The sequence below is a fragment of the Magallana gigas genome, chromosome 6 (genome assembly GCF_963853765.1).
Source record: "Magallana gigas chromosome 6, xbMagGiga1.1, whole genome shotgun sequence".
Lineage (NCBI taxonomy): Eukaryota > Metazoa > Mollusca > Bivalvia > Ostreida > Ostreidae > Magallana > Magallana gigas.
In genome coordinates, this window is record NC_088858.1 from 8,930,543 (window position 1) to 8,936,542 (window position 6,000).

Here is a 6,000-nt window from a genome sequence, read left to right on the forward strand (position 1 = left end):
GTTAATTTGACTAAACATATTAATACATTTAATATTTTTTTATTAAAATCAAACACATATATGTGCAATTTAATAAGGAGTGTTTACTATAATAAAATAAACAAACCGTCAATATCATTTTATATCCCTCTAATAAAGAATGACACAGATTCATTTATCTTTGTAAACGAATATGTTATGTTCAAAACTTCAAGTGATAAGATTATTACCAAAATTGTTATATTATTATTAGTTTTATAATTACAGTATTACTTAAAGTATCGGTATGCCAAGTAAATTATCATACACGTTTCTATGTAGTCACGTGAGTTCGTGGTGTACTAACAGTAGTACTCACGTCAAAATATCTTGGGATTCTTTTAAGTATTTTCTTAAATGCTTTTTGGCAGTTGGTTATCATAATGGTGAAACAGACCCATTCTCCACAGAATATGTCTGTATTCGAGATTGATTTGTCGTCACTATAATGGTATGGCATTGTTAGGCATAACTTTAACCCAGCATGCCTCTACCTCCTTCCTTCTTCCCAGAGACGGAAAATAATCAAAGTTATCTTGAGAATTTTCAAGCATATATGATTTGATTGTAGAAATTAATTTTGAATGACATCATTTATGAATCAATTAGCCCAAGCAATGAATATAAGGTCGAGTACCAAAACGTTCGCTTTATTTACCCCCTGCAAAATTTTAAGTAATTGTCTTTTTTTTACCTAAATTTTTCATTGGTTCTATTCTTAAAATAGTGATTTATATATATCTTCACAAAGGAGGCAGTTTTATTGAATGTTATTTGTTTATAGTTGTGTGCTCGTCGTGTGCCCTGCATTTAGGCGTTCCTTTCATCAATTAAATAAAATACACCATGATGCATGTATTATCATTCACTAAATATAAAAATGGAGGAGTTATTTAAATGTTAAAATATAAGTTAAAATTAGTTAAAATATTCACCAATTCCATAGTTTGTACTTCCAAAATACATGTACGAAAATATGATAACATGCATTTTAAAAGTAACTTCTGTGTATTAATGTACAATGATATAACTTGAGGCCAAAACACAAAATGAATCTCATTTCGCAAACCCTTTTTTATTTCGTATTTTTAAAAATTATATTACACATATTATTGAGAAAAGCAACCGGCACTTTTTTTCTTAAAAGTTCAACATTTTATATATATCAATTTGGAAACTTGTGAGAGTACATGGGTGAGTTTAGAATATCAGTATTTTCAGTATATATCATATTTCAGTATCTATTAATATTAGTATTTATTACAAAATTCAGTAAATATTTTTAGTAATAGAAATTGCGCAACGCACTGGTTTTCTCCATAGTTTTGTCATCAGAAAACGACATATTTCCCCTTTGAATTAAAATTAAGCCTGTGGTAAAAAAAAAACTAATCAAACTTCTCGAAATATATATGGAAAAGGCACTTTCTAAATTTCGGTTTTGTAATTTTTGTTCCTGTCGAGAAAAATTAAACATATAAGAATAAGAACAGTTATCAAAGATTTTTGTACAAGTTCATTTAGTTCTTAAAATAAATCTAAAAGTATTGTTCAAATATCAGTAATGATTTTCTTTGTCATTTAAAACGGACGATTTTTTTCTTGAATTACAAAAAGGATCTATGATTTGTTTATCTTAGTACATGTATTAAGAATAATACAACGGAGTATTTGTTTGTTATCTAATTTTATAAGATTTTTTTTCTTGCATATTTATTTCCTTTAAATCTAAGGCAATGGTGACCGAAGCCTTGCGGTATAGAAAATGTGCATAGAAACGTGTGGTCAATTCATAATATTATACCACTCTAGAAATCATTTACGAAATAGGCCCCTAATTGTGTTCCGGTTTACGCGTTAACTATCTTGGTGGCGTTGCTTGAAATCCCCCCCCCCCCCAATTGCCTCATATTTAGCCGTATCAAGAATGATATCAAAAGGTAGCAACTTTGAGATCATCTTAACTTTTCTCGAGTGGCGCGATTTACTATTTCATTGTCTATATCCAGACAATTATATCCAGACAACAATATCCAATATCCAGACCCCCCCCCCCCCCCACGCCAATTCAAAATCCCAATTAGTACATATTACGTATGATTTTGTCTTGGACATAACAAGCACAGCTTTGCCTTTTTCTTATTGCAAATTTTCACATCAAGGACCTTGGATGTTGTCTTTGCGTAATTCAATTTAAGTTGTTCCATATTCAATCATTGTCGGAATCTTATATAATCATTTAGGAAAAGGTTTCGTCACTTTTCAAAACTCCTCAAACTAAATATTTTTCGACATGAAGTAGCTGTTCAGAAAAATAATTATGCGCTACTTCCTTTCCAATAAGTCATCGGAAAACAGTAATTAAGGAGGTATATATTATACTCAACAAGTCATTAAAAATTTTGCTTTTACTTCGAAAGGTTTGTTTCTCGACTCTTTGAATATGTTTAGAAAACACTTAGTCTCGATCCAACGCACGCTTGTTATGTTTATGCATCAGATACAATAAAGCAAACATTTACCATTCACAATAATGAGAACCTGTCGTCTGTGCCTTGGAAATTGTTTTCATTTTCCCGCCTCGCAGACATCGGCCAAGAATTATCCGTTTGATGATGGCGTCAAGGGTAGCTATTCATGTCTTATACAATCAGATCATGTTATTGTCCCGAAATGAACAGAGAACGAGATAGGATGCGGCACGGTGATCGACTAAATACACGACTGTCACATCGAAGAAAATGAGTCGCGTTTGACGATTACCAGGCAGCCATCTTGCGCTCACAACAAGATGTGAATTTAATACAAACTTTTATCTCGAACTTTTCTCCCCTTTGATGGTCAGGGACGTATGCTTTAGTTAATGTAGCACTTCCAAGTGGTCGTCTCATCCACTCCAAAGACGCTGAAAGCAGGTTGTTAGTTTAACACGTACCAGTTAAGAGCTATAGACACATTAAAATAAAGTGAATTTTGTTTTCACATGTTTATATGATGCGCTGAGATGTGATTATCAGTGAGCATTAAGATACAGCCGCGATCAAGCATGATAAAGAGATATTGTATGACCATGTTAATTCGCGGACTCACTTTCTTATTTGCAAATAGTCTACCGCCAAAATCCACGCTTTACATATGCAGCATTTGCGGGAACATGTCAGAATATAAACTACCTATCATCTATCACATTGGCAAAAACTACAAGACACTCGAAAATAGGAGTCGGTGAAAAGTTGAATAGACAAAAATATTTTACTGAAAATTGTTTTTGAATGCGTCGTTTCGTGCTAAAATTTAATAATACCGATAAAAAGTGCTTGAGGCAAAGATCTTTTAGGGACCATTTTTGAAGCATTACACAATAGACTTAATTTATAATAGCTGCTTGATAAAATCTCAAATTCTAATTTAGCGCTTTGAAGATTCCAACATTAGTCATAAGGGTCTCGGATCGAATATCAATAGCAAATAGATGCGTAATGGATACCACACAACTAGTTTCGCTTGAATATAACGTACACAATCATTTCAAAGCAAATTATTTCTTTCATATTAAAGGCACGTAATACCCATTCATCAGAATAACTTTTAATCGCTAAAAGTAAAAATTGACATTTGAGTTCTTTCCCCTTGGGTAAAAAACTAACGGTAGATAATCCTGCTGTTTATTCACTAAATTTTTTAGAGCACATTCAATTCCAAAATACTAATAAAATAATCAACATAATGTTGAATGTAAATGGAAAAGAAAAAAATGTTTTGAAGACAATCAGCAAAACGAGCCGCCAAAGAAAATTTATTCATGGAATAAATTCTGGGTGCCAAAATTCAACGACATTGTGAGAGGCCGGATTATACGTATCCCCATCGTAATACCCACACAGCGCTGGGAACCGACTCCGCTCATTATCGCACACTATCGATAGAATTAACCTTAAATTATATGTTCAACTGTCCGTCGATACTTTGAAATTCAAATGTTTAACACTGTGAATTATATTTTATGTCGGAATAAAGAGTTGGTAGTGGCAGTAGTGACATTCATACCGGTCATAAGTCTAATTAGCCGTATTCATCCGCCATTATGGTCCCAGTGTAGGAATTTTAAGTAAAAGGGATCAATTTCACAAATTATCCCAGCTATCATCAGGTGAAGAATGCTGTGGATATAAATGATACATAAAGAGATTTGGTATCACACGTGCTCGTTTCAGCCCCTGTACAGCTGTACTTTATGATGGGTTCCTGTCGAAAGAATTCCTTTTCTACTTTTGTCCTGTTTTTCTTTTTAAATCGCATGACTTTTTTAAATTAAAGAGCTCAGGGAATTCTTATATTCGATATTTAAATAAACTTAAATGAAAGTACATGTTACTGCATTATTGCATCAAAATATATTATATTTTTACTTCATTTATACATTTATAATTCAGAAAATTATTTTACTGTCGTTAAGGTAACTTAGATCCATTTAATGAAGTTTAATTCAAAGCAGTTCCCGGGCTTACGATTTGACAATTTTTACATCATGGATAATTTTTTATGCTATGTCACAGAATTTCTCCTCAGACCGTAGTTCCTACTACGGGATCACTTAACGTTAATCCCCTCAATAATGCAAACTTTTTTATCATCTTAAAAATACATGAATCACTTTTTAGACTCAACAAGATTTAAACAGATATTGATTCTAAGTATGTTTGTTTTCTTGCCTAGAAGTTGAAAATTAGCAAATGCGACGTGTTTTGAACAATAGCATTACACGTCTACGAGGACCGCTGTTGACATAAGCGACACTTCAGGCGAAGCTTGCAAAGGACTAAACGTTTTCCTCGACGTGTCATAAGAGGCCCTGCGATGGCCGCCTGTTTGGTTTCGCGGCGCCTCTTCGTCGGTGTTCTTTTTCAGTCAATTTGAACAAGATTAATCTTTTTCCCGAATAAACAAATACAGGATGTTATTTGGACACAAAAAGACGGAGGCAACCCAGCTTGTCCTGGGTCAACTTAGGTCATGCGTGACGGACCTGGAGGTGAAGTGACCAATATCTCTCAACGGATATTATAATGTTGGTTACAAGACGTCAACAATTGCACTAAATATTTTTTTAAAGAATAAGTGTTATTTTGTCTTATGTAGAAGTTAAGGTACATGTATGATAAAATATAATAATGCTACGATTTCTGTTCGACGTCATAGGAAATGGTGCAAATTCCAGTTGCTGTGCATTCTTGAGGGTGATCTGTTATCTTTCAAACACTTGCACTTATTTTATCAATCCCTCCCGTGTAAAATAGATATATAACAGGAATAAAACTACAACCTAAACTTTGAAGTGTTTCATTTTATGTGCTGTGATGAACTTTCGATTTAAAGGTCGCACATCTGCTTCGGAATAGTCAGAATAAACGGTAAAGAGTATACAAATTTATCGATTATATATCTATTTCAACGTCAAAACCCTACATAGAAATATCACAAAAAGCAAATACAACACCAATAAACCCCCAGTATCTGGTTTCTATTTCAAGACATGGGTAGAAACTGAAAAAAACAAGATCTTCAGATCAATCTTGTAACTATTTTACGACTTCTTTTACTCTAAAGTTCTCGAAGAACGTCTCGGATCATTAACGCAAAATTCAAGCCTAATTCGCGGCACAAGGTTTTCTTGTAGCAGGGGAATGGTTGAGTTACATACTTTATTAATTTTATCCCTTAAATCGATCATTATTTCAAATACGCTCAGTATCAAGTAGTTTGATGTATGGGTATTAACCGTATTCATGTCTTGTAGCCGGAATTTGATGGTTTTCAGAACCCGTTGATACAACACGATACTCCCTTGTGGTACAAAATGTATTGAAATTGAGCCATAAAATCATCTTTACCGCAATGATACAATACCCATGCCAAAGTGATATTAGAATACCGCCCTTTTGTGTCAAGAATTAAACATTACAATGTTCCAGAGTTGTAATC

The 6,000-nt window shown here is 33.2% G+C and overlaps 1 protein-coding gene across 1 annotated transcript in view; it reads right to left on the reverse strand.

Annotated features, from left to right (window-relative positions):
* LOC105341333 (homeobox protein six1) overlaps positions 1–2,896 on the reverse strand; it is a 35,061-nt gene extending 32,165 nt beyond the window's left edge. Inside the window, exon 1 of the mRNA XM_011447815.4 lies at positions 2,541–2,896. The gene's annotated coding sequence lies outside the window, so the exon portion shown is untranslated. The remainder of the gene's footprint in view (positions 1–2,540) is intronic.
* Positions 2,897–6,000: the final 3,104 nt, after the last annotated feature.